Source organism: Lithobates pipiens, unplaced genomic scaffold (assembly GCF_037356315.1).
Source record: "Lithobates pipiens isolate NorthernLeopardFrog02 unplaced genomic scaffold, aLitPip1_a1.2 Scaffold_8, whole genome shotgun sequence".
NCBI lineage: Eukaryota > Metazoa > Chordata > Amphibia > Anura > Ranidae > Lithobates > Lithobates pipiens.
In genome coordinates, this window is record NW_027507903.1 from 569434079 (window position 1) to 569461330 (window position 27252).

At 46.7% G+C, this 27252-nt stretch overlaps 13 non-coding genes across 13 annotated transcripts; 1 reads left to right on the forward strand and 12 right to left on the reverse strand.

Moving 5' to 3' along the window:
- Window positions 1–231: 231 nt before the first annotated feature.
- Window positions 232–304, reverse strand: TRNAM-CAU (transfer RNA methionine (anticodon CAU)). Its single transcript has one exon. It is a non-coding gene; the product is annotated as a tRNA-Met (tRNA).
- Window positions 305–1345: 1041 nt separating this feature from the next.
- On the reverse strand, window positions 1346–1418 carry TRNAM-CAU (transfer RNA methionine (anticodon CAU)). The gene has a single exon. It is a non-coding gene; the product is annotated as a tRNA-Met (tRNA).
- A 1041-nt stretch (window positions 1419–2459) lies between these two features.
- TRNAM-CAU (transfer RNA methionine (anticodon CAU)) lies at window positions 2460–2532 on the reverse strand. Its single transcript has one exon. It is a non-coding gene; the product is annotated as a tRNA-Met (tRNA).
- A 2155-nt stretch (window positions 2533–4687) lies between these two features.
- On the reverse strand, window positions 4688–4760 carry TRNAM-CAU (transfer RNA methionine (anticodon CAU)). The gene has a single exon. It is a non-coding gene; the product is annotated as a tRNA-Met (tRNA).
- A 2155-nt stretch (window positions 4761–6915) lies between these two features.
- Window positions 6916–6988, reverse strand: TRNAM-CAU (transfer RNA methionine (anticodon CAU)). Its single transcript has one exon. It is a non-coding gene; the product is annotated as a tRNA-Met (tRNA).
- Window positions 6989–8029: 1041 nt separating this feature from the next.
- TRNAM-CAU (transfer RNA methionine (anticodon CAU)) lies at window positions 8030–8102 on the reverse strand. Its single transcript has one exon. It is a non-coding gene; the product is annotated as a tRNA-Met (tRNA).
- Window positions 8103–11367: 3265 nt separating this feature from the next.
- TRNAM-CAU (transfer RNA methionine (anticodon CAU)) lies at window positions 11368–11440 on the reverse strand. The gene has a single exon. It is a non-coding gene; the product is annotated as a tRNA-Met (tRNA).
- A 1041-nt stretch (window positions 11441–12481) lies between these two features.
- Window positions 12482–12554, reverse strand: TRNAM-CAU (transfer RNA methionine (anticodon CAU)). The gene has a single exon. It is a non-coding gene; the product is annotated as a tRNA-Met (tRNA).
- Window positions 12555–13788: 1234 nt separating this feature from the next.
- Window positions 13789–13860, forward strand: TRNAE-UUC (transfer RNA glutamic acid (anticodon UUC)). Its single transcript has one exon. It is a non-coding gene; the product is annotated as a tRNA-Glu (tRNA).
- An 848-nt stretch (window positions 13861–14708) lies between these two features.
- Window positions 14709–14781, reverse strand: TRNAM-CAU (transfer RNA methionine (anticodon CAU)). Its single transcript has one exon. It is a non-coding gene; the product is annotated as a tRNA-Met (tRNA).
- A 2155-nt stretch (window positions 14782–16936) lies between these two features.
- Window positions 16937–17009, reverse strand: TRNAM-CAU (transfer RNA methionine (anticodon CAU)). Its single transcript has one exon. It is a non-coding gene; the product is annotated as a tRNA-Met (tRNA).
- Window positions 17010–18050: 1041 nt separating this feature from the next.
- Window positions 18051–18123, reverse strand: TRNAM-CAU (transfer RNA methionine (anticodon CAU)). The gene has a single exon. It is a non-coding gene; the product is annotated as a tRNA-Met (tRNA).
- Window positions 18124–20512: 2389 nt separating this feature from the next.
- TRNAM-CAU (transfer RNA methionine (anticodon CAU)) lies at window positions 20513–20585 on the reverse strand. Its single transcript has one exon. It is a non-coding gene; the product is annotated as a tRNA-Met (tRNA).
- Between the last annotated feature and the right edge of the window lie 6667 nt (window positions 20586–27252).

Here is a 27252-nt window from a genome sequence, read left to right on the forward strand (position 1 = left end):
AAAATGCCTCTGTTGTTCCAGGATGAGTAGACATTGTATCTTGCAAGGTCTGTTGGATGCAGAGCTAAAGATTTTAGCTGGGTGGAATATGGTGGATGGCAAAAGAGCACTGAAAGCTTGATCTTGCGGTCAATTTTCCATCCATATGGTTTCTTACAAGACCTAAGGGATGAAGAGTAGTGTTTTTCATAGATTAAGGACCCCAAGGCTCACAAAATGGTTAGAGAGTAGTGCCCCGTGTGAGGATCGAACTCACGACCTTCAGATTATGAGACTGACGCGCTACCTGCTGCGCTAACGAGGCCAATTAGTGAAAGTGATATGTGTGTCATAGCTGGCCACCATACTTGGAAGCTGATGGCGGTGGCACATCTTTTTTTCCCTTTGGTTTTTCTCTATTTTTCTCAAAAGAAGGCAGCTAGTTTTCCCATATGGTCTAGCGGTTAGGTTTCCTGGTTTTCACCCAGGCGGCCCGGGTTCGACTCCCGGTATGGGAAATGCAAGTCCTTTTAACGACCCGCACACTCCTAGTGCTGAAACCTCAAAGCTGTTTTTCCATTGTAACCTCCAATCATTCCCTTGTTGTCAAAGTACCAAGGGTCAAAGCCAGGGATGCAGACAAGACAGGTCAAGCCGGGTCAGGACAGGAAATGAAATACTATCAGGAACACAGGAACTCACAGGGCAAGCTGAAGTTCATCCAGCAACTAATAGCTCATGCACGCGCTTTGGCGTACGTATATGCGCACTGGCACATGAATTTTCACACATGAATAATATCAGGATCACAGGAACTCACAGGGGAAGCTGAAGATCATCCAGCAACTAATGGCTTATGCTGCTAGCTTTAAATAGGCCACTGGGCACCAGAAATTGTCACGCATTGTGTGCGCTTTGGCGTACGCACATGCGTACTAGCACATGAAGTTTCTCGGCCGTTCTCGCTCTTCTGCACATTTGCATTGGCAAATATCTATGTGCCAATCTTCTGCAAACCATTCTCTGACAGAGACATCATCTTTTTTTTCCACACCTTTGAAAAAGCCCTTTTGAATTCCTCGGTGCTTTGTTCTTTCTGTGTGATGAAACTAAGGGAAGCATGTCACATAGATGGAAAATGCCTCTGTTGTTCCAGGATGAGTAGACATTGTATCTTGCAAGGTCTGTTGGATGCAGAGCTAAAGATTTTAGCTGGGTGGAATATGGTGGAAGGCAAAAGAGCACTGAAAGCTTGATCTTCCGGTCAATTTTCCATCCATATGGTTTCCTACAAGACCTAAGGGATGAAGAGTAGTGTTTTTCATAGATTAAGGACCCCAAGGCTCACAAAATGGTTAGAGAGTAGTGCCCCGTGTGAGGATCGAACTCACGACCTTCAGATTATGAGACTGACGCGCTACCTGCTGCGCTAACGAGGCCAATTAGTGAAAGTGATATGTGTGTCATAGCTGGCCACCATACTTGGAAGCTGATGGCGGTGGCACATCTTTTTTTCCCTTTGGTTTTTCTCTATTTTTCTCAAAACAAGGCAGCTAGTTTTCCCATATGGTCTAGCGGTTAGGATTCCTGGTTTTCACCCAGGCGGCCCGGGTTCGACTCCCGGTATGGCAAATGCAAGTCCTTTTAACGACCCGCACACTCCTAGTGCTGAAACCTCAAAGCTGTTTTTCCATTGTAACCTCCAATCATTCCCTTGTTGTCAAATTACCAAGGGTCAAAGCCAGGGATGCAGACAAGACAGGTCAAGCCGGGTCAGGACAGGAAATGAAATACTATCAGGAACACAGGAACTCACAGGGCAAGCTGAAGTTCATCCAGCAACTAATGGCTCATGCACGCGCTTTGGCGTACTTATATGCGCACTGGCACATGAATTTTCACACATGAATAATATCAGGATCACAGGAACTCACAGGGGAAGCTGAAGATCATCCAGCAACTAATGGCTTATGCTGCTAGCTTTAAATAGGCCACTGGGCACCAGAAATTGTCATGCATTGTGTGCGCTTTGGCGTACGCACATGCGTACTAGCACATGAAGTTTCTCGGCCGTTCTCGCTCTTCTGCACATTTGCATTGTCAAATATCTATGTGCCAATCTTCTGCAAACCATTCTCTGACAGAGACATCATCTTTTTTTTCCACACCTTTGAAAAAGCCCTTTTGAATTCCTCGGTGCTTTGTTCTTTCTGTGTGATGAAACTAAGGGAAGCATGTCACATAGATGGAAAATGCCTCTGTTGTTCCAGGATGAGTAGACATTGTATCTTGCAAGGTCTGTTGGATGCAGAGCTAAAGATTTTAGCTGGGTGGAATATGGTGGACGGCAAAAGAGCACTGAAAGCTTGATCTTGCGGTCAATTTTCCATCCATATGGTTTCTTACAAGACCTAAGGGATGAAGAGTAGTGTTTTTCATAGATTAAGGACCCCAAGGCTCACAAAATGGTTAGAGAGTAGTGCCCCGTGTGAGGATCGAACTCACGACCTTCAGATTATGAGACTGACGCGCTACCTGCTGCGCTAACGAGGCCAATTAGTGAAAGTGATATGTGTGTCATAGCTGGCCACCATACTTGGAAGCTGATGGCGGTGGCACATCTTTTTTTCCCTTTGGTTTTTCTCTATTTTTCTCAAAACAAGGCAGCTAGTTTTCCCATATGGTCTATTGGTTAGGATTCCTGGTTTTCACCCAGGTGGCCCGGGTTTGACTCCCGGTATGGGAAATGCAAGTCCTTTTAACGACCCGCACACTCCTAGTGCTGAAACCTCAAAGCTGTTTTTCCATTGTAACCTCCAATCATTCCCTTGTTGTCAAAGTACCAAGGGTCAAAGCCAGGGATGCAGACAAGACAGGTCAAGCCGGGTCAGGACAGGAAATGAAATACTATCAGGAACACAGGAACTCACAGGGCAAGCTGAAGTTCATCCAGCAACTAATGGCTCATGCACGCGCTTTGGCGTACGTATATGCGCACTGGCACATGAATTTTCACACATGAATAATATCAGGATCACAGGAACTCACAGGGGAAGCTGAAGATCATCCAGCAACTAATGGCTTATGCTGCTAGCTTTAAATAGGCCACTGGGCACCAGAAATTGTCACGCATGGTGTGCGCTTTGGCGTACGCAAATGCGTACTAGCACATGAAGTTTCTCGGCCGTTCTCGCTCTTCTGCACATTTGCATTGGCAAATATCTATGTGCCAATCTTCTGCAAACCATTCTCTGACAGAGACATCATCTTTTTTTTCCACACCTTTGAAAAAGCCCTTTTGAATTCCTCGGTGCTTTGTTCTTTCTGTGTGATGAAACTAAGGGAAGCATGTCACATAGATGGAAAATGCCTCTGTTGTTCCAGGATGAGTAGACATTGTATCTTGCAAGGTCTGTTGGATGCAGAGCTAAAGATTTTAGCTGGGTGGAATATGGTGGAAGGCAAAAGAGCACTGAAAGCTTGATCTTCCGGTCAATTTTCCATCCATATGGTTTCCTACAAGACCTAAGGGATGAAGAGTAGTGTTTTTCATAGATTAAGGACCCCAAAGCTCACAAAATGGTTAGAGAGTAGTGCCCCGTGTGAGGATCGAACTCACAACCTTCAGATTATGAGACTGACGCGCTACCTGCTGCGCTAACGAGGCCAATTAGTCAAAGTGATATGTGTGTCATAGCTGGCCACCATACTTGGAAGCTGATGGCGGTGGCACATCTTTTTTTCCCTTTGGTTTTTCTCTATTTTTCTCAAAACAAGGCAGCTGGTTTTCCCATGTGGTCGAGCGGTTAGGATTCCTGGTTTTCACCCAGGCGGCCCGGGTTCGACTCCCGGTATGGGAAATGCAAGTCCTTTTAACGACCCGCACACTCCTAGTGCTGAAACCTCAAAGCTGTTTTTCCATTGTAACCTCCAATCATTCCCTTGTTGTCAAAGTACCAAGGGTCAAAGCCAGGGATGCAGACAAGACAGGTCAAGCCGGGTCAGGACAGGAAATGAAATACTATCAGGAACACAGGAACTCACAGGGCAAGCTGAAGTTCATCCAGCAACTAATGGCTCATGCACGCGCTTTGGCGTACGTATATGCGCACTGGCACATGAATTTTCACACATGAATAATATCAGGATCACAGGAACTCACAGGGGAAGCTGAAGATCATCCAGCAACTAATGGCTTATGCTGCTAGCTTTAAATAGGCCACTGGGCACCAGAAATTGTCATGCATTGTGTGCGCTTTGGCGTACGCACATGCGTACTAGCACATGAAGTTTCTCGGCCGTTCTCGCTCTTCTGCACATTTGCATTGTCAAATATCTATGTGCCAATCTTCTGCAAACCATTCTCTGACAGAGACATCATCTTTTTTTTCCACACCTTTGAAAAAGCCCTTTTGAATTCCTCGGTGCTTTGTTCTTTCTGTGTGATGAAACTAAGGGAAGCATGTCACATAGATGGAAAATGCCTCTGTTGTTCCAGGATGAGTAGACATTGTATCTTGCAAGGTCTGTTGGATGCAGAGCTAAAGATTTTAGCTGGGTGGAATATGGTGGACGGCAAAAGAGCACTGAAAGCTTGATCTTGCGGTCAATTTTCCATCCATATGGTTTCTTACAAGACCTAAGGGATGAAGAGTAGTGTTTTTCATAGATTAAGGACCCCAAGGCTCACAAAATGGTTAGAGAGTAGTGCCCCGTGTGAGGATCGAACTCACGACCTTCAGATTATGAGACTGACGCGCTACCTGCTGCGCTAACGAGGCCAATTAGTGAAAGTGATATGTGTGTCATAGCTGGCCACCATACTTGGAAGCTGATGGCGGTGGCACATCTTTTTTTCCCTTTGGTTTTTCTCTATTTTTCTCAAAACAAGGCAGCTAGTTTTCCCATATGGTCTATTGGTTAGGATTCCTGGTTTTCACCCAGGTGGCCCGGGTTTGACTCCCGGTATGGGAAATGCAAGTCCTTTTAACGACCCGCACACTCCTAGTGCTGAAACCTCAAAGCTGTTTTTCCATTGTAACCTCCAATCATTCCCTTGTTGTCAAAGTACCAAGGGTCAAAGCCAGGGATGCAGACAAGACAGGTCAAGCCGGGTCAGGACAGGAAATGAAATACTATCAGGAACACAGGAACTCACAGGGCAAGCTGAAGTTCATCCAGCAACTAATGGCTCATGCACGCGCTTTGGCGTACGTATATGCGCACTGGCACATGAATTTTCACACATGAATAATATCAGGATCACAGGAACTCACAGGGGAAGCTGAAGATCATCCAGCAACTAATGGCTTATGCTGCTAGCTTTAAATAGGCCACTGGGCACCAGAAATTGTCACGCATGGTGTGCGCTTTGGCGTACGCAAATGCGTACTAGCACATGAAGTTTCTCGGCCGTTCTCGCTCTTCTGCACATTTGCATTGGCAAATATCTATGTGCCAATCTTCTGCAAACCATTCTCTGACAGAGACATCATCTTTTTTTTCCACACCTTTGAAAAAGCCCTTTTGAATTCCTCGGTGCTTTGTTCTTTCTGTGTGATGAAACTAAGGGAAGCATGTCACATAGATGGAAAATGCCTCTGTTGTTCCAGGATGAGTAGACATTGTATCTTGCAAGGTCTGTTGGATGCAGAGCTAAAGATTTTAGCTGGGTGGAATATGGTGGATGGCAAAAGAGCACTGAAAGCTTGATCTTGCGGTCAATTTTCCATCCATATGGTTTCTTACAAGACCTAAGGGATGAAGAGTAGTGTTTTTCATAGATTAAGGACCCCAAGGCTCACAAAATGGTTAGAGAGTAGTGCCCCGTGTTAGGATCGAACTCACGACCTTCAGATTATGAGACTGACGCGCTACCTGCTGCGCTAACGAGGCCAATTAGTGAAAGTGATATGTGTGTCATAGCTGGCCACCATACTTGGAAGCTGATGGCGGTGGCACATCTTTTTTTCCCTTTGGTTTTTCTCTATTTTTCTCAAAAGAAGGCAGCTAGTTTTCCCATATGGTCTAGCGGTTAGGTTTCCTGGTTTTCACCCAGGCGGCCCGGGTTCGACTCCCGGTATGGGAAATGCAAGTCCTTTTAACGACCCGCACACTCCTAGTGCTGAAACCTCAAAGCTGTTTTTCCATTGTAACCTCCAATCATTCCCTTGTTGTCAAAGTACCAAGGGTCAAAGCCAGGGATGCAGACAAGACAGGTCAAGCCGGGTCAGGACAGGAAATGAAATACTATCAGGAACACAGGAACTCACAGGGCAAGCTGAAGTTCATCCAGCAACTAATAGCTCATGCACGCGCTTTGGCGTACGTATATGCGCACTGGCACATGAATTTTCACACATGAATAATATCAGGATCACAGGAACTCACAGGGGAAGCTGAAGATCATCCAGCAACTAATGGCTTATGCTGCTAGCTTTAAATAGGCCACTGGGCACCAGAAATTGTCACGCATTGTGTGCGCTTTGGCGTACGCACATGCGTACTAGCACATGAAGTTTCTCGGCCGTTCTCGCTCTTCTGCACATTTGCATTGGCAAATATCTATGTGCCAATCTTCTGCAAACCATTCTCTGACAGAGACATCATCTTTTTTTTCCACACCTTTGAAAAAGCCCTTTTGAATTCCTCGGTGCTTTGTTCTTTCTGTGTGATGAAACTAAGGGAAGCATGTCACATAGATGGAAAATGCCTCTGTTGTTCCAGGATGAGTAGACATTGTATCTTGCAAGGTCTGTTGGATGCAGAGCTAAAGATTTTAGCTGGGTGGAATATGGTGGAAGGCAAAAGAGCACTGAAAGCTTGATCTTCCGGTCAATTTTCCATCCATATGGTTTCCTACAAGACCTAAGGGATGAAGAGTAGTGTTTTTCATAGATTAAGGACCCCAAGGCTCACAAAATGGTTAGAGAGTAGTGCCCCGTGTGAGGATCGAACTCACGACCTTCAGATTATGAGACTGACGCGCTACCTGCTGCGCTAACGAGGCCAATTAGTGAAAGTGATATGTGTGTCATAGCTGGCCACCATACTTGGAAGCTGATGGCGGTGGCACATCTTTTTTTCCCTTTGGTTTTTCTCTATTTTTCTCAAAACGAGGCAGCTAGTTTTCCCATATGGTCTAGCGGTTAGGATTCCTGGTTTTCACCCAGGCGGCCCGGGTTCGACTCCCGGTATGGTAAATGCAAGTCCTTTTAACCACCCGCACACTCCTAGTGCTGAAACCTCAAAGCTGTTTTTCCATTGTAACCTCCAATCATTCCCTTGTTGTCAAAGTACCAAGGGTCAAAGCCAGGGATGCAGACAAGACAGGTCAAGCCGGGTCAGGACAGGAAATGAAATACTATCAGGAACACAGGAACTCACAGGGCAAGCTGAAGTTCATCCAGCAACTAATGGCTCATGCACGCGCTTTGGCGTACTTATATGCGCACTGGCACATGAATTTTCACACATGAATAATATCAGGATCACAGGAACTCACAGGGGAAGCTGAAGATCATCCAGCAACTAATGGCTTATGCTGCTAGCTTTAAATAGGCCACTGGGCACCAGAAATTGTCATGCATTGTGTGCGCTTTGGCGTACGCACATGCGTACTAGCACATGAAGTTTCTCGGCCGTTCTCGCTCTTCTGCACATTTGCATTGTCAAATATCTATGTGCCAATCTTCTGCAAACCATTCTCTGACAGAGACATCATCTTTTTTTTCCACACCTTTGAAAAAGCCCTTTTGAATTCCTCGGTGCTTTGTTCTTTCTGTGTGATGAAACTAAGGGAAGCATGTCACATAGATGGAAAATGCCTCTGTTGTTCCAGGATGAGTAGACATTGTATCTTGCAAGGTCTGTTGGATGCAGAGCTAAAGATTTTAGCTGGGTGGAATATGGTGGACGGCAAAAGAGCACTGAAAGCTTGATCTTGCGGTCAATTTTCCATCCATATGGTTTCTTACAAGACCTAAGGGATGAAGAGTAGTGTTTTTCATAGATTAAGGACCCCAAGGCTCACAAAATGGTTAGAGAGTAGTGCCCCGTGTGAGGATCGAACTCACGACCTTCAGATTATGAGACTGACGCGCTACCTGCTGCGCTAACGAGGCCAATTAGTGAAAGTGATATGTGTGTCATAGCTGGCCACCATACTTGGAAGCTGATGGCGGTGGCACATCTTTTTTTCCCTTTGGTTTTCTCTATTTTTCTCAAAACAAGGCAGCTAGTTTTCCCATATGGTCTAGCGGTTAGGATTCCTGGTTTTCACCCAGGCGGCCCGGGTTCGACTCCCGGTATGGCAAATGCAAGTCCTTTTAACGACCCGCACACTCCTAGTGCTGAAACCTCAAAGCTGTTTTTCCATTGTAACCTCCAATCATTCCCTTGTTGTCAAAGTACCAAGGGTCAAAGCCAGGGATGCAGACAAGACAGGTCAAGCCGGGTCAGGACAGGAAATGAAATACTATCAGGAACACAGGAACTCACAGGGCAAGCTGAAGTTCATCCAGCAACTAATAGCTCATGCACGCGCTTTGGCGTACGTATATGCGCACTGGCACATGAATTTTCACACATGAATAATATCAGGATCACAGGAACTCACAGGGGAAGCTGAAGATCATCCAGCAACTAATGGCTTATGCTGCTAGCTTTAAATAGGCCACTGGGCACCAGAAATTGTCACGCATTGTGTGCGCTTTGGCGTACGCACATGCGTACTAGCACATGAAGTTTCTCGGCCGTTCTCGCTCTTCTGCACATTTGCATTGGCAAATATCTATGTGCCAATCTTCTGCAAACCATTCTCTGACAGAGACATCATCTTTTTTTTCCACACCTTTGAAAAAGCCCTTTTGAATTCCTCGGTGCTTTGTTCTTTCTGTGTGATGAAACTAAGGGAAGCATGTCACATAGATGGAAAATGCCTCTGTTGTTCCAGGATGAGTAGACATTGTATCTTGCAAGGTCTGTTGGATGCAGAGCTAAAGATTTTAGCTGGGTGGAATATGGTGGAAGGCAAAAGAGCACTGAAAGCTTGATCTTCCGGTCAATTTTCCATCCATATGGTTTCCAAGACCTAAGGGATGAAGAGTAGTGTTTTTCATAGATTAAGGACCCCAAAGCTCACAAAATGGTTAGAGAGTAGTGCCCCGTGTGAGGATCGAACTCACAACCTTCAGATTATGAGACTGACGCGCTACCTGCTGCGCTAACGAGGCCAATTAGTGAAAGTGATATGTGTGTCATAGCTGGCCACCATACTTGGAAGCTGATGGCGGTGGCACATCTTTTTTTCCCTTTGGTTTTTCTCTATTTTTCTCAAAACAAGGCAGCTGGTTTTCCCATGTGGTCGAGCGGTTAGGATTCCTGGTTTTCACCCAGGCGGCCCGGGTTCGACTCCCGGTATGGGAAATGCAAGTCCTTTTAACGACCCGCACACTCCTAGTGCTGAAACCTCAAAGCTGTTTTTCCATTGTAACCTCCAATCATTCCCTTGTTGTCAAAGTACCAAGGGTCAAAGCCAGGGATGCAGACAAGACAGGTCAAGCCGGGTCAGGACAGGAAATTAAATACTATCAGGAACACAGGAACTCACAGGGCAAGCTGAAGTTCATCCAGCAACTAATGGCTCATGCACGCGCTTTGGCGTACGTATATGCGCACTGGCACATGAATTTTCACACATGAATAATATCAGGATCACAGGAACTCACAGGGGAAGCTGAAGATCATCCAGCAACTAATGGCTTATGCTGCTAGCTTTAAATAGGCCACTGGGCACCAGAAATTGTCATGCATTGTGTGCGCTTTGGCGTACGCACATGCGTACTAGCACATGAAGTTTCTCGGCCGTTCTCGCTCTTCTGCACATTTGCATTGTCAAATATCTATGTGCCAATCTTCTGCAAACCATTCTCTGACAGAGACATCATCTTTTTTTTCCACACCTTTGAAAAAGCCCTTTTGAATTCCTCGGTGCTTTGTTCTTTCTGTGTGATGAAACTAAGGGAAGCATGTCACATAGATGGAAAATGCCTCTGTTGTTCCAGGATGAGTAGACATTGTATCTTGCAAGGTCTGTTGGATGCAGAGCTAAAGATTTTAGCTGGGTGGAATATGGTGGAAGGCAAAAGAGCACTGAAAGCTTGATCTTCCAGTCAATTTTCCATCCATATGGTTTCCTACAAGACCTAAGGGATGAAGAGTAGTGTTTTTCATAGATTAAGGACCCCAAAGCTCACAAAATGGTTAGAGAGTAGTGCCCCGTGTGAGGATCGAACTCACAACCTTCAGATTATGAGACTGACGCGCTACCTGCTGCGCTAACGAGGCCAATTAGTGAAAGTGATATGTGTGTCATAGCTGGCCACCATACTTGGAAGCTGATGGCGGTGGCACATCTTTTTTTCCCTTTGGTTTTTCTCTATTTTTCTCAAAACAAGGCAGCTGGTTTTCCCATGTGGTCGAGCGGTTAGGATTCCTGGTTTTCACCCAGGCGGCCCGGGTTCGACTCCCGGTATGGGAAATGCAAGTCCTTTTAACGACCCGCACACTCCTAGTGCTGAAACCTCAAAGCTGTTTTTCCATTGTAACCTCCAATCATTCCCTTGTTGTCAAAGTACCAAGGGTCAAAGCCAGGGATGCAGACAAGACAGGTCAAGCCGGGTCAGGACAGGAAATTAAATACTATCAGGAACACAGGAACTCACAGGGCAAGCTGAAGTTCATCCAGCAACTAATGGCTCATGCACGCGCTTTGGCGTACGTATATGCGCACTGGCACATGAATTTTCACACATGAATAATATCAGGATCACAGGAACTCACAGGGGAAGCTGAAGATCATCCAGCAACTAATGGCTTATGCTGCTAGCTTTAAATAGGCCACTGGGCACCAGAAATTGTCATGCATTGTGTGCGCTTTGGCGTACGCACATGCGTACTAGCACATGAAGTTTCTCGGCCGTTCTCGCTCTTCTGCACATTTGCATTGTCAAATATCTATGTGCCAATCTTCTGCAAACCATTCTCTGACAGAGACATCATCTTTTTTTTCCACACCTTTGAAAAAGCCCTTTTGAATTCCTCGGTGCTTTGTTCTTTCTGTGTGATGAAACTAAGGGAAGCATGTCACATAGATGGAAAATGCCTCTGTTGTTCCAGGATGAGTAGACATTGTATCTTGCAAGGTCTGTTGGATGCAGAGCTAAAGATTTTAGCTGGGTGGAATATGGTGGAAGGCAAAAGAGCACTGAAAGCTTGATCTTCCGGTCAATTTTCCATCCATATGGTTTCCTACAAGACCTAAGGGATGAAGAGTAGTGTTTTTCATAGATTAAGGACCCCAAGGCTCACAAAATGGTTAGAGAGTAGTGCCCCGTGTGAGGATCGAACTCACGACCTTCAGATTATGAGACTGACGCGCTACCTGCTGCGCTAACGAGGCCAATTAGTGAAAGTGATATGTGTGTCATAGCTGGCCACCATACTTGGAAGCTGATGGCGGTGGCACATCTTTTTTTCCCTTTGGTTTTTCTCTATTTTTCTCAAAACAAGGCAGCTAGTTTTCCCATATGGTCTAGCGGTTAGGATTCCTGGTTTTCACCCAGGCGGCCCGGGTTCCACTCCCGGTATGGGAAATGCAAGTCCTTTTAACGACCCGCACACTCCTAGTGCTGAAACCTCAAAGCTGTTTTTCCATTGTAACCTCCAATCATTCCCTTGTTGTCAAAGTACCAAGGGTCAAAGCCAGGGATGCAGACAAGACAGGTCAAGCCGGGTCAGGACAGGAAATGAAATACTATCAGGAACACAGGAACTCACAGGGCAAGCTGAAGTTCATCCAGCAACTAATGGCTCATGCACGCGCTTTGGCGTACTTATATGCGCACTGGCACATGAATTTTCACACATGAATAATATCAGGATCACAGGAACTCACAGGGGAAGCTGAAGATCATCCAGCAACTAATGGCTTATGCTGCTAGCTTTAAATAGGCCACTGGGCACCAGAAATTGTCATGCATTGTGTGCGCTTTGGCGTACGCACATGCGTACTAGCACATGAAGTTTCTCGGCCGTTCTCGCTCTTCTGCACATTTGCATTGTCAAATATCTATGTGCCAATCTTCTGCAAACCATTCTCTGACAGAGACATCATCTTTTTTTTCCACACCTTTGAAAAAGCCCTTTTGAATTCCTCGGTGCTTTGTTCTTTCTGTGTGATGAAACTAAGGGAAGCATGTCACATAGATGGAAAATGCCTCTGTTGTTCCAGGATGAGTAGACATTGTATCTTGCAAGGTCTGTTGGATGCAGAGCTAAAGATTTTAGCTGGGTGGAATATTGTGGACGGCAAAAGAGCACTGAAAGCTTGATCTTCCGGTCAATTTTCCATCCATATTGTTTCCTACAAGACCTAAGGGATGAAGAGTAGTGTTTTTCATAGATTAAGGACCCCAAGGCTCACAAAATGGTTAGAGAGTAGTGCCCCGTGTGAGGATCGAACTCACGACCTTCAGATTATGAGACTGACGCGCTACCTGCTGCGCTAACGAGGCCAATTAGTGAAAGTGATATGTGTGTCATAGCTGGCCACCATACTTGGAAGCTGATGGCGGTGGCACATCTTTTTTTCCCTTTGGTTTTTCTCTATTTTTCTCAAAAGAAGGCAGCTAGTTTTCCCATATGGTCTAGCGGTTAGGTTTCCTGGTTTTCACCCAGGCGGCCCGGGTTCGACTCCTGGTATGGGAAATGCAAGTCCTTTTAACGACCCGCACACTCCTAGTGCTGAAACCTCAAAGCTGTTTTTCCATTGTAACCTCCAATCATTCCCTTGTTGTCAAAGTACCAAGGGTCAAAGCCAGGGATGCAGACAAGACAGGTCAAGCCGGGTCAGGACAGGAAATGAAATACTATCAGGAACACAGGAACTCACAGGGCAAGCTGAAGTTCATCCAGCAACTAATAGCTCATGCACGCGCTTTGGCGTACGTATATGCGCACTGGCACATGAATTTTCACACATGAATAATATCAGGATCACAGGAACTCACAGGGGAAGCTGAAGATCATCCAGCAACTAATGGCTTATGCTGCTAGCTTTAAATAGGCCACTGGGCACCAGAAATTGTCACGCATTGTGCGCGCTTTGGCGTACGCACATGCGTACTAGCACATGAAGTTTCTCGGCCGTTCTCGCTCTTCTGCACATTTGCATTGGCAAATATCTATGTGCCAATCTTCTGCAAACCATTCTCTGACAGAGACATCATCTTTTTTTTCCACACCTTTGAAAAAGCCCTTTTGAATTCCTCGGTGCTTTGTTCTTTCTGTGTGATGAAACTAAGGGAAGCATGTCACATAGATGGAAAATGCCTCTGTTGTTCCAGGATGAGTAGACATTGTATCTTGCAAGGTCTGTTGGATGCAGAGCTAAAGATTTTAGCTGGGTGGAATATGGTGGAAGGCAAAAGAGCACTGAAAGCTTGATCTTCCGGTCAATTTTCCATCCATATGGTTTCCTACAAGACCTAAGGGATGAAGAGTAGTGTTTTTCATAGATTAAGGACCCCAAGGCTCACAAAATGGTTAGAGAGTAGTGCCCCGTGTGAGGATCGAACTCACGACCTTCAGATTATGAGACTGATGCGCTACCTGCTGCGCTAACGAGGCCAATTAGTGAAAGTGATATGTGTGTCATAGCTGGCCACCATACTTGGAAGCTGATGGCGGTGGCACATCTTTTTTTCCCTTTGGTTTTCTCTATTTTTCTCAAAACGAGGCAGCTAGTTTTCCCATATGGTCTAGCGGTTAGGATTCCTGGTTTTCACCCAGGCGGCCCGGGTTCGACTCCCGGTATGGGAAATGCAAGTCCTTTTAACCACCCGCACACTCCTAGTGCTGAAACCTCAAAGCTGTTTTTCCATTGTAACCTCCAATCATTCCCTTGTTGTCAAAGTACCAAGGGTCAAAGCCAGGGATGCAGACAAGACAGGTCAAGCCGGGTCAGGACAGGAAATGAAATACTATCAGGAACACCGGAACTCACAGGGCAAGCTGAAGTTCATCCAGCAACTAATGGCTCATGCACGCGCTTTGGCGTACTTATATGCGCACTGGCACATGAATTTTCACACATGAATAATATCAGGATCACAGGAACTCACAGGGGAAGCTGAAGATCATCCAGCAACTAATGGCTTATGCTGCTAGCTTTAAATAGGCCACTGGGCACCAGAAATTGTCATGCATTGTGTGCGCTTTGGCGTACGCACATGCGTACTAGCACATGAAGTTTCTCGGCCGTTCTCGCTCTTCTGCACATTTGCATTGTCAAATATCTATGTGCCAATCTTCTGCAAACCATTCTCTGACAGAGACATCATCTTTTTTTTCCACACCTTTGAAAAAGCCCTTTTGAATTCCTCGGTGCTTTGTTCTTTCTGTGTGATGAAACTAAGGGAAGCATGTCACATAGATGGAAAATGCCTCTGTTGTTCCAGGATGAGTAGACATTGTATCTTGCAAGGTCTGTTGGATGCAGAGCTAAAGATTTTAGCTGGGTGGAATATGGTGGACGGCAAAAGAGCACTGAAAGCTTGATCTTGCGGTCAATTTTCCATCCATATGGTTTCTTACAAGACCTAAGGGATGAAGAGTAGTGTTTTTCATAGATTAAGGACCCCAAGGCTCACAAAATGGTTAGAGAGTAGTGCCCCGTGTGAGGATCGAACTCACGACCTTCAGATTATGAGACTGACGCGCTACCTGCTGCGCTAACGAGGCCAATTAGTGAAAGTGATATGTGTGTCATAGCTGGCCACCATACTTGGAAGCTGATGGCGGTGGCACATCTTTTTTTCCCTTTGGTTTTTCTCTATTTTTCTCAAAACAAGGCAGCTAGTTTTCCCATATGGTCTAGCGGTTAGGATTCCTGGTTTTCACCCAGGTGGCCCGGGTTTGACTCCCGGTATGGGAAATGCAAGTCCTTTTAACGACCCGCACACTCCTAGTGCTGAAACCTCAAAGCTGTTTTTCCATTGTAACCTCCAATCATTCCCTTGTTGTCAAAGTACCAAGGGTCAAAGCCAGGGATGCAGACAAGACAGGTCAAGCCGGGTCAGGACAGGAAATGAAATACTATCAGGAACACAGGAACTCACAGGGCAAGCTGAAGTTCATCCAGCAACTAATGGCTCATGCACGCGCTTTGGCGTACGTATATGCGCACTGGCACATGAATTTTCACACATGAATAATATCAGGATCACAGGAACTCACAGGGGAAGCTGAAGATCATCCAGCAACTAATGGCTTATGCTGCTAGCTTTAAATAGGCCACTGGGCACCAGAAATTGTCACGCATTGTGTGCGCTTTGGCGTACGCAAATGCGTACTAGCACATGAAGTTTCTCGGCCGTTCTCGCTCTTCTGCACATTTGCATTGGCAAATATCTATGTGCCAATCTTCTGCAAACCATTCTCTGACAGAGACATCATCTTTTTTTTCCACACCTTTGAAAAAGCCCTTTTGAATTCCTCGGTGCTTTGTTCTTTCTGTGTGATGAAACTAAGGGAAGCATGTCACATAGATGGAAAATGCCTCTGTTGTTCCAGGATGAGTAGACATTGTATCTTGCAAGGTCTGTTGGATGCAGAGCTAAAGATTTTAGCTGGGTGGAATATGGTGGAAGGTAAAAGAGCACTGAAAGCTTGATCTTCAGGTCAATTTTCCATCCATATGGTTTCCTACAAGACCTAAGGGATGAAGAGTAGTGTTTTTCATAGATTAAGGACCCCAAGGCTCCCAAAATGGTTAGAGAGTAGTGCCCCGTGTGAGGATCGAACTCACGACCTTCAGATTATGAGACTGACGCGCTACCTGCTGCACTAACGAGGCCAATTAGTGAAAGTGATATGTGTGTAATAGCTGGCCACCATACTTGGAAGCTGATGGCGGTGGCACATCTTTTTTTCCCTTTGGTTTTCTCTATTTTTCTCAAAACAAGGCAGCTAGTTTTCCCATATGGTCTAGCGGTTAGGATTCCTGGTTTTCACCCAGGCGGCCCGGGTTCGACTCCCGGTATGGCAAATGCAAGTCCTTTTAACGACCCGCACACTCCTAGTGCTGAAACCTCAAAGCTGTTTTTCCATTGTAACCTCCAATCATTCCCTTGTTGTCAAAGTACCAAGGGTCAAAGCCAGGGATGCAGACAAGACAGGTCAAGCCGGGTCAGGACAGGAAATGAAATACTATCTGGAACACAGGAACTCACAGGGCAAGCTGGAGTTCATCCAGCAACTAATGGCTCATGCACGCGCTTTGGCGTACGTATATGCGCACTGGCACATGAATTTTCACACATGAATAATATCAGGATCACAGGAACTCACAGGGGAAGCTGAAGATCATCCAGCAACTAATGGCTTATGCTGCTAGCTTTAAATAGGCCACTGGGCACCAGAAATTGTCACGCATTGTGTGCGCTTTGGCGTACGCACATGCGTACTAGCACATGAAGTTTCTCGGCCGTTCTCGCTCTTCTGCACATTTGCATTGGCAAATATCTATGTGCCAATCTTCTGCAAACCATTCTCTGACAGAGACATCATCTTTTTTTTCCACACCTTTGAAAAAGCCCTTTTGAATTCCTCGGTGCTTTGTTCTTTCTGTGTGATGAAACTAAGGGAAGCATGTCACATAGATGGAAAATGCCTCTGTTGTTCCAGGATGAGTAGACATTGTATCTTGCAAGGTCTGTTGGATGCAGAGCTAAAGATTTTAGCTGGGTGGAATATGGTGGAAGGCAAAAGAGCACTGAAAGCTTGATCTTGCGGTCAATTTTCCATCCATATGGTTTCCTACAAGACCTAAGGGATGAAGAGTAGTGTTTTTCATAGATTAAGGAGCCCAAAGGCTCACAAAATGTTTAGAGAGTAGTGCCCCGTGTGAGGATCGAACTCACGACCTTCAGATTATGAGACTGACGCGCTACCTGCTGCGCTAACGAGGCCAATTAGTGAAAGTGATATGTGTGTCATAGCTGGCCACCATACTTGGAAGCTGATGGCGGTGGCACATCTTTTTTTCCCTTTGGTTTTCTCTATTTTTCTCAAAACAAGGCAGCTAGTTTTCCCATATGGTCTAGCGGTTAGGATTCCTGGTTTTCACCCAGGCGGCCCGGGTTCCACTCCCGGTATGGGAAATGCAAGTCCTTTTAACGACCCGCACACTCCTAGTGCTGAAACCTCAAAGCTGTTTTTCCATTGTAACCTCCAATCATTCCCTTGTTGTCAAAGTACCAAGGGTCAAAGCCAGGGATGCAGACAAGACAGGTCAAGCCGGGTCAGGACAGGAAATGAAATACTATCTGGAACACAGGAACTCACAGGGCAAGCTGGAGTTCATCCAGCAACTAATGGCTCATGCACGCGCTTTGGCGTACGTATATGCGCACTGGCACATGAATTTTCACACATGAATAATATCAGGATCACAGGAACTCACAGGGGAAGCTGAAGATCATTCAGCAACTAATGGCTTATGCTGCTAGCTTTAAATAGGCCACTGGGCACCAGAAATTGTCACGCATTGTGTGCGCTTTGGCGTACGCACATGCGTACTAGCACATGAAGTTTCTCGGCCGTTCTCGCTCTTCTGCACATTTGCATTGGCAAACATCTATGTGCCAATCTTCTGCAAACCATTCTCTGACAGAGACATCATCTTTTTTTTCCACACCTTTGAAAAAGCCCTTTTGAATTCCTCGGTGCTTTGTTCTTTCTGTGTGATGAAACTAAGGGAAGCATGTCACATAGATGGAAAATGCCTCTGTTGTTCCAGGATGAGTAGACATTGTATCTTGCAAGGTCTGTTGGATGCAGAGCTAAAGATTTTAGCTGGGTGGAATATGGTGGAAGGCAAAAGAGCACTGAAAGCTTGATCTTGCGGTCAATTTTCCATCCATATGGTTTCCTACAAGACCTAAGGGATGAAGAGTAGTGTTTTTCATAGATTAAGGAGCCCAAAGGCTCACAAAATATTTAGAGAGTAGTGCCCCGTGTGAGGATCGAACTCACGACCTTCAGATTATGAGACTGACGCGCTACCTGCTGCGCTAACGAGGCCAATTAGGGAAAGCGATATGTGTGTCATAGCTGGCCACCATACTTGGAAGCTGATGGCGGAGGCACATCTTTTTTTCCCTTTGGTTTTCTCTATTTTTCTCAAAACAAGTCAGCTAGTTTTCCCATGTGGTCGAGCGGTTAGGATTCCTGGTTTTCACCCAGGCGGCCCGGGTTCGACTCCCGGTATGGGAAATGCAAGTCCTTTTAACGACCCGCACACTCCTAGTGCTGAAACCTCAAAGCTGTTTTTCCATTGTAACCTCCAATCATTCCCTTGTTGTCAAAGTACCAAGGGTCAAAGCCAGGGATGCAGACAAGACAGGTCAAGCCGGGTCAGGACAGGAAATTAAATACTATCAGGAACACAGGAACTCACAGGGCAAGCTGAAGTTCATCCAGCAACTAATGGCTCATGCACGCGCTTTGGTGTACGTATATGCGCACTGGCACATGAATTCTCACACATGAATAATATCAGGATCACAGGAACTCACAGGGGAAGCTGAAGATCATCCAGCAACTAATGGCTCATGCACGCGCTTTGGCGTACGTATATGCGCACTGGCACATGAATTTTCACACATGAATAATATCAGGATCACAGGAACTCACAGGGGAAGCTGAAGTTCATCCAGCAACTAATGGCTCATGCACGCGCTTTGGCGTACGTATATGCGCACTGGCACATGAATTTTCACACATGAATAATATCAGGATCACAGGAACTCACAGGGGAAGCTGAAGATCATCCAGCAACTAATGGCTTATGCTGCTAGCTTTAAATAGGCCACTGGGCACCAGAAATTGTCACGCATTGTGTGCACTTTGGCGTACGCACATGCGTACTAGCACATGAAGTTTCTCGGCCGTTCTCGCTCTTCTGCACATTTGCATTGGCAAATATCTATGTGCCAATCTTCTGCAAACCATTCTCTGACAGAGACATCATCTTTTTTTTTCCACACCTTTGAAAAAGCCCTTTTGAATTCCTCAGTGCTTTGTTCTTTCTGTGTGATGAAACTAAGGGAAGCATGTCACATAGATGGAAAATGCCTCTGTTGTTCCAGGATGAGTAGACATTGTATCTTGCAAGGTCTGTTGGATGCAGAGCTAAAGATTTTAGCTGGGTGGAATATGGTGGAAGGCAAAAGAGCACTGAAAGCTTGATCTTCCGGTCAATTTTCCATCCATATTGTTTCCTACAAGACCTAAGGGATGAAGAGTAGTGTTTTTCATAGATTAAGGACCCCAAGGCTCACAAAATGGTTAGAGAGTAGTGCCCCGTGTGAGGATCGAACTCACGACGTTCATATTATGAGGCTGACGCGCTACCTGCTGCGCTAACGAGGCCAATTAGTGAATCTGATATGAGTGTCATAGCTGGCCACCATACTTGGAAGCTGATGGCGGTGGCACATCTTTTTTTCCCTTTGGTTTTCTCTATTTTTCTCAAAACAAGGAAGCTAGTTTTCCCATATGGTCTAGCGGTTAGGATTTCTGGTTTTCACCCAGGCGGCCTGGGTTCAACTCCAGGTATGGGAAATGCAAGTCCTTTTAACGACCCGCACACTCCTAGTGCTGAAACCTCAAAGCTGTTTTTCCATTGTAACCTCCAATCATTCCCTTGTTGTCAAAGTACCAAGGGTCAAAGCCAGGGATGCAGACAAGACAGGTCAAGCCGGGTCAGGACAGGAAATCAAATACTATCAGGAACACAGGAACTCACAGGGCAAGCTGAAGTTCATCCAGCAACTAATGGCTCATGCACGCGCTTTGGCGTACGTATATGCACACTGGCACATGAATTTTCACACATGAATAATATCAGGATCACAGGAACTCACAGGGGAAGCTGAAAATCATCCAGCAACTAATGGCTTATGCTGCTAGCTTTAAATAGGCCACTGGTCACCAGAAATTGTCACGCATTGTGTGCGCTTTGGCGTACGCACATGCATACTAGCACATGAAGTTTCTCGGCCGTTCTTGCTCTTCTGCACATTTGCATTGGCAAATATCTATGTGCCAATCTTCTGCAAACCATTCTCTGACAGAGACATCATCTTTTTTTTCCACACCTTTGTAAAAGCCCTTTTGAATTCCTCGTGCTTTGTTCTTTCTGTGTGATGAAACTAAGGGAAGCATGTCACATAGATGGAAAATGCCTCTGTTGTTCCAGGATGAGTAGACATTGTATCTTGCAAGGTCTGTTGGATGCAGAGCTAAAGATTTTAGCTGGGTGGAATATGGTGAAAGGCAAAAGAGCACTGAAAGCTTGATCTTCCGGTCAATTTTCCATCCATATGGTTTTCTACAAGACCTAAGGGATGAAGAGTAGTGTTTTTCATAGATTAAGGACCCCAAGGCTCACAAAATGGTTAGAGAGTAGTGCCCCGTGTGAGGATCGAACTCACGACCTTCAGATTATGAGACTGACGCGCTACCTGCTGCGCTAACGAGGCCAATTAGTGAAAGTGATATGTGTGTCATAGCTGGCCAGCATACTTGGAAGCTGATGGCGGTGGCACATCTTTTTTTCCCTTTGGTTTTCTCTATTTTTCTCAAAAAAAGCAGCTAGGTTTCCCATATGGTCTAGCGGTTAGGATTCCTGGTTTTCACTCAGGCGGCCCGGTTTCGACTCCCGGTAAGGGAAATGCAAACCCTTTTAACGACCCGCACACTCCTAGTGCTGAAACCTCAAAGCTGTTTTTCCATTGTAACCTCCAATCATTCCCTTGTTGTCAAAGTACCAAGGGTCAAAGCCAGGGATGCAGACAAGATAGGTCAAGGCGGATCAGGAACTTATTGTCAAAGTTCCAAGGGTCAAAGCCAGGGATGCAGACAAGACAGGTCAAGCCGGGTCAGGACAGGAAATCAAATACTATCAGGAACACAGGAACTCACAGGGCAAGCTGAAGTTCATCCAGCAACTAATGGCTCATGCACGCGCTTTGGCGTACGTATATGCTCACTGGCACATGAATTTTCACACATGAATAATATCAGGATCACAGGAACTCACAGGGGAAGCTGAAGATCATCCAGCAACTAATGGCTCATGCACGCGATTTGGCGTACGTATATGCGCACTGAATTTTCACACATGAATAATATCAGGGTCACAGGAACTCACAGGGGAAGCTGAAGATCATCCAGCAACTAATGGCTTATGCTGCTAGCTTTAAATAGGCCACTGGGCACCAGAAATTGTCACGCATTGTGTGCGCTTTGGTGTACGCACATGCGTACTAGCACATGAAGTTTCTCGGCCGTTCTCGCTCTTCTGCACATTTGCATTGGCAAATATCTATGTGCCAATCTTCTGCAAACCATTCTCTGACAGAGACATCATCTTCTTTTTCCACACCTTTGAAAAAGCCCTTTTGAATTCCTCGGTGCTTTGTTCTTTCTGTGTGATGAAACTAAGGGAAGCATGTCACATAGATGGAAAATTCCTCTGTTGTTCCAGGATGAGTAGACATTGTATCTTGCAAGGTCTGTTGGATGCAGAGCTAAAGATTTTAGCTGGGTGGAATATGGTGGAAGGCAAAAGAGCACGGAAAGCTTGATCTTCCGGTCAATTTTCCATCCATATGGTTTCCTACAAGACCTAAGGGATGAAGAGTAGTGTTTTTCATAGATTAAGGACCCCAAGGCTCACAAAATGGTTAGAGAGAAGTGCACCGTGTGAGGATCGAACTCACGACCATCAGATGGTGAGACTGACACGCTACCTGCTGCGCTAATGAGGCCAATTAGTGAAAGTGATATGTGTGTCATAGCTGGCCACTATACTTGGAAGCTGATGGCGGTGGCACATCTTTTTTTCCCCTTTGGTTTTCTCTATTTTTCTCAAAACAAAGCAGCTAGTTTTCCCATATGGTCTAGTGGTTAGGATTCCTGGTTTTCACCCAGGCGGCCCGGGTTCGGCTCCCGGTATGGGAAATGCAAGTCCTTTTAACGACCCGCACACTCCTAGTGCTGAAACCTCAAAGCTGTTTTTCCATTGTAACCTCCAATCATTCCCTTGTTGTCAAAGTACCAAGGGTCAAAGCCAGGGATGCAGACAAGATAGGTCAAGGCGGATCAGGAACTTGTTGTCAAAGTTCCAAGGGTCAAAGCCAGGGATGCAGACAAGACAGGTCAAGCCGGGTCAGGACAGGAAATCAAATACTATCAGGAACACAGGAACTCACAGGGCAAGCTGAAGTTCATCCAGCAACTAATGGCTCATGCACGCGCTTTGGCGTACGTATATGCTCACTGGCACATGAATTTTCACACATGAATAATATCAGGATCACAGGAGCTCACAGGGGAAGCTGAAGATCATCCAGCAACTAATGGCTCATGCTGCTAGCTTTGAATAGGCCACTGGGCACCAGAAATTGTCACGCATTGTGTGCGCTTTGGCGTACGCACATGCGTACTAGCACATGAAGTTTCTCGACCGTTCTTGCTCTTCTGCACATTTGCATTGGCGAATAGTGATGGACGAACTTCCGACGGGACGTTTCGCGAACGCGGACCGTGAACCCGGCCGATAGTTCGCGAACCGGAAAGTTTGCGGCGGGCCCCATTGACTTCAATGGGAGGCGAACTTTGCAAACCTATAGGTCAAATTTGCAGCCACAAAATATTTATTAGCTATGCAAACATAGTCCCACCACATGGCCAATGACATAACACATGTATGAGGTGAATCTGGGATCGACAACTACAAGCATTCTTTTTTTATATGGGAAATTGTTGTGACAATTCAGGACTGTGGAGCGCATGAAGGCAATGGAGGAGAGGGAAGGTCAGGGACCAGGGTAGGCAAAGAAGAGGGTGCACGAGATGATCACCAGCAGCGTTACATACAGCAATGACACCTGCACCGTGAGAGAGTCATCTGACAGCAGCACCGTGATACAGAGCACTGACATCAGCAGCGTGACATACAGCAATGACACCTGCACCGTGATAGAGTCATCTGACAACAGCACCGATATAGAGAGCACTGACATCAGCAGCGTGACATAAAGCACTCACACCAGCACCGTGATATACAGCACTGACAGCAGCACCGTAATAGAGAACACTGACATCAGCAGCGTGACATAAAGCACTGACACCAGCACCGTGATATACAGCACTGACAGCAGCACCGTGATAGAGAGCACTGACATCAGCAGCGTGACATAAAGCACTCACACCAGCACCGTGATATACAGCATTGACAGCAGCACCGTGACAGAGAGCACTGACATCAGCACCGTGATATACAGCACTGACACCTGCACCGTAAGCAGCCCCAGGAGGAAGTCAACATAGCACAGGGATGGTGGGAGCCCCTCATAATGAGCATAGCACAGGGATGGTGGGAGCCCCTCATAATATGCACAGCAGAGGTACAGCCCCAGGAGTAAGTCAGCACAGCACAGGGATGGTAGGAGCCCCTCAAAATGAGCATAGCACAGGGATGGTGGGAGCACCTCAAAATATGCACAGCAGAGGTACAGCCCCAGGAGGAAGTCAGCACAGCACAGGGATGGTGGGAGCCCCTCATAATGAGCATAGCACGGGATGGTGGGAGCCCCTCATAATATGCACAGCAGAGGTACAGCCCCAGGAGTAAGTCAGCACAGCACAGGGATGGTGGGAGCCCCTCATAATGAGCATAGCACAGGGATGGTGGGAGCACCTCAAAATATGCACAGCAGAGGTACAGCCCCAGGAGGAAGTCAGCACAGGGATGGTGGGAGCCCCTCATAATGAGCATAGCACAGGGATGGTGGGAGCACCTCAAAATATGCACAGCAGAGGTACAGCCACAGGAGGAAGTCAGCACAGCACAGGGATGGTGGGAGCCCCTCATAATGAGCATAGCACAGGGATGCTGGGAGCACCTCAAAATATACACAGCAGAGGTACAGCCCCAGGAGGAAGTCAGCACAGCACAGGGATGGTGGGAGCCCCTCATAATATGCACAGCAGAGGTACAGCCCCAGGAGGATGTCAGCACAGCATAGGGATGGTGGGAGCCCCTCATAATAAGCAGCCCCAGTAGAAATATGACACCGCTCAACCTCTTCAAACAGGAGGGTACGGGCATATAGTACGGTGTGCTTTTTTTGGACAAGGAAGTGAGCCAAATGAAGAAAGAAGGTCTGTGTGCTTGATAAAAAAAATTGTTTATATACATATACATGGTCTACTGGTCACATGTGTTGAATTCCTCCGATATCCATGCCTCATTCATTTTTAGAAATGTGAGATAGTTAACACTGTCGTGAGCTAGGCGAGTACGCTTATCGGTCACGATCCCCCCTGCTGCGCTGAACGTCCTTCGGACAGGACACTGGATGAGGGGCAAGCCAACAGTTCCATTGCAAATTGGGCAAGCTCTGGCCAGAGGTCAAGCCTGCCCACCCAGTAGTCCAGGGGTTCATCACTCCTCAGAGCGTCAACATCGGCCGTTAACCCGATGTAGTCGGACACCTGATGGTCTAGGCGTTCCCTGATGCTGGATCCGGGTGACACCTGTCGATGGGTCGGCTGAAAGAATGACCTTATATCCGAAGTCACCAACACATCTTCAAACCGGCCTCTTCTTGCAGGCGCTGTTGGATTGGTACCCGCAACTCCTTCTCTGGGAGTGGGAATTGCTCCTCTGCCAGCGCACGCAAAAGCAGAATGCAGCATTTCTCGAAGCAAGGCCTGTAAGTGCTGCATTCTGATAGCCCTCTGCGACGGCGGTAACATTTCTGCCATTTTGTCTTTGTACCGGGGGTCTAAGTACGTTGCCACCCAGTACTGGTCCTTGACCCTTATGCTTTTTATACGGGGGTCCCTATTTAAACACTGGAGCATGAAGGCCCCCATTTGCACTAAACTGGAAGCGGTGTGGTGGCCTGGCTCCTGTTCATCATCCAGGATAATGTCGTCCTCTTCATTCTCCTCTCCCCATCCACACACAACAGGGATCCCAGAAAGGTTTAAAGCATGCTCTTCTTGCTCCTCCTCATCCGCCCCAGCACCATCCTCCTCTGACTCCTCTTCAGACTCCTGTTGTTCACTTGTCTCGGATAGAGTAGCCCCCCTGGGAATTCATCCAGCATTGCGACTTCCTCATCTTCCCACTCCTGCTCCTCCACAGCTTGATCAATGACACGACACAATGCACGCTCCATAAAGGCATAAGGTACCATGTCACTGATGGCGCCATGGCTGCGACTGACCAGTTTGGTGATCTCCTCAAATGGCCGCAGAAGTCTGCATGCGTCGCGCATGAGCAGCCACTGGCGCGGTGAAAAAAACCCCAGCTCCCCAGAACCGGTTCTGCCGCAGAGTTCATACAGGTAGACGTTGACTGCACGTTTCTGCTGGAGCAGCCTATCAAGCATATAGAAGGTTGAGTTCCATCGCGTCGGGCAATCGCAAATAAGACATCTGACCGGCAGATTGTGTCGCCGCTGAATGTCAGCAAGGCGAGCCATGGCCGTGTAAGATCTTCTGAAATGGGCCGAGATTTTCCTTGCCTGCCGCAAGATGTCCTGGACCCCAGGGTATTTGACAACGAATCGCTGCACGACCAAGTTTAAGACGTGTGCCATGCATGGCACGTGCGTGATTTTGCCCTGTTTCAATGCGCTAAGCAGATTGGCACCGTTGTCACACACCACTTTACCAACTGTCAAATTGAGCGGTGTTAGCCACTGATCTGCCTGTGAACGCAAAGCTGAAAGGAGTGCCGGGCCAGTGTGGCTCTTGGCTTCCAGGCACAACAGACGCAGCATGGCATGGCAACGTCTCACCTGGCATGTGGAATAGGTTCTGGGGAGCTTGGGCGGTGCAGCGGAAGAGACGCTAGCAGCGGAAAAGGAGGAGTCAGCTGAGGAGGAGAGGGAGGAGGATGGAGTAGGAGGAGGAGGAGAAGAAGAGTCAGGCCTGCATGCAATCCGTGGCGGTAAAACCAAATCTACACGGGTGCCACGGGTTACATGCTTGACGGCCGTCAGAAGGTTCACCCAGTGGGCAGTAAAAGTGATATACCTTCCCTGCCCGTGTTTGCTAGACCACGTGTCTGTGGTCAGATGTATCTTGGCACCGACACTGTGTGCCAGAGATACATTCACTTGCCGCTGAACATGGCCATATAGCTCTGGGATGCCCTTCTCTGAGAAATACTTCCTTCCTGGGACCTTCCATTGTGGTGTTCCAATGGCCACAAATTTGCGAAAGGCCTCCGAGTCCACCAGTTTATATGGCAGTAGTCAGGGCCGGACTGGCCTACCGGGATACCGGGACATTTCCCGGTAGGCTGCCTGCCCTGGGGCCGCTTTGGGCTAAGCTGTGGCTGCAGCGCTCCTCTCCCTCCTCCTCCTCCCCCCTCTACATGTCACACACAGCAGGCATCTCACGCTGTGTCTAGGAGCTGAGCTGAGTGTGAAAAGTCCCGCCCTCCTCCTAGCCCAGCTTGTGTGATAGACAGAACAATGTGCCTATCACATGAGCTGGTCTAGGAGGAGGGCGGGACTTTTCACACAGCAGCCGAAAGTTTCACACTGAGCTCAGCCACGGACTGTGACGTCACCTGCTGCTGTTATCCTGATGAGACGATATGGGATTGGCATTGTATATGCTGTTTAAGCTTGTTACCAAGAATATTGTCTGTAAGTTTTCTACTTACATTAAAATCTGTGCTTTTACAATAATGGAGAGCACTTAGATTTGTTTTATTGTATTTATTCATGACTGGGATATATGTGAGATTGTGATCTCTTGCACTCCAAAGCATTTCCCTCTGAGGTGGGAACAAGTGTTTACTGACCTTCCTTTTGGTTCAGGGGTCATTCCTATAAAGCAAGGGAGCATTTTGCCTGTTGGTTGTTGGTACAAGTGGATCTGATAAAATTTGTGGATTCTTCTGTCTTTTATGGATGTTTTTGGGCTATATTTTATTGGGCTCTGGACTGCTTTTAATGATTGATGTCATATTGGACTTTTTATGTTTCAATGGTTTTTATTGAAGTTAAAGGTAATACAGGAAACAAAAACACAAAAATAAGTAAAACAAAAAAGAAAGACAGCGCTGACATTACATGTAGTCGCCTTATAGTCCACAATAGTTGCAGTCAATAAGCA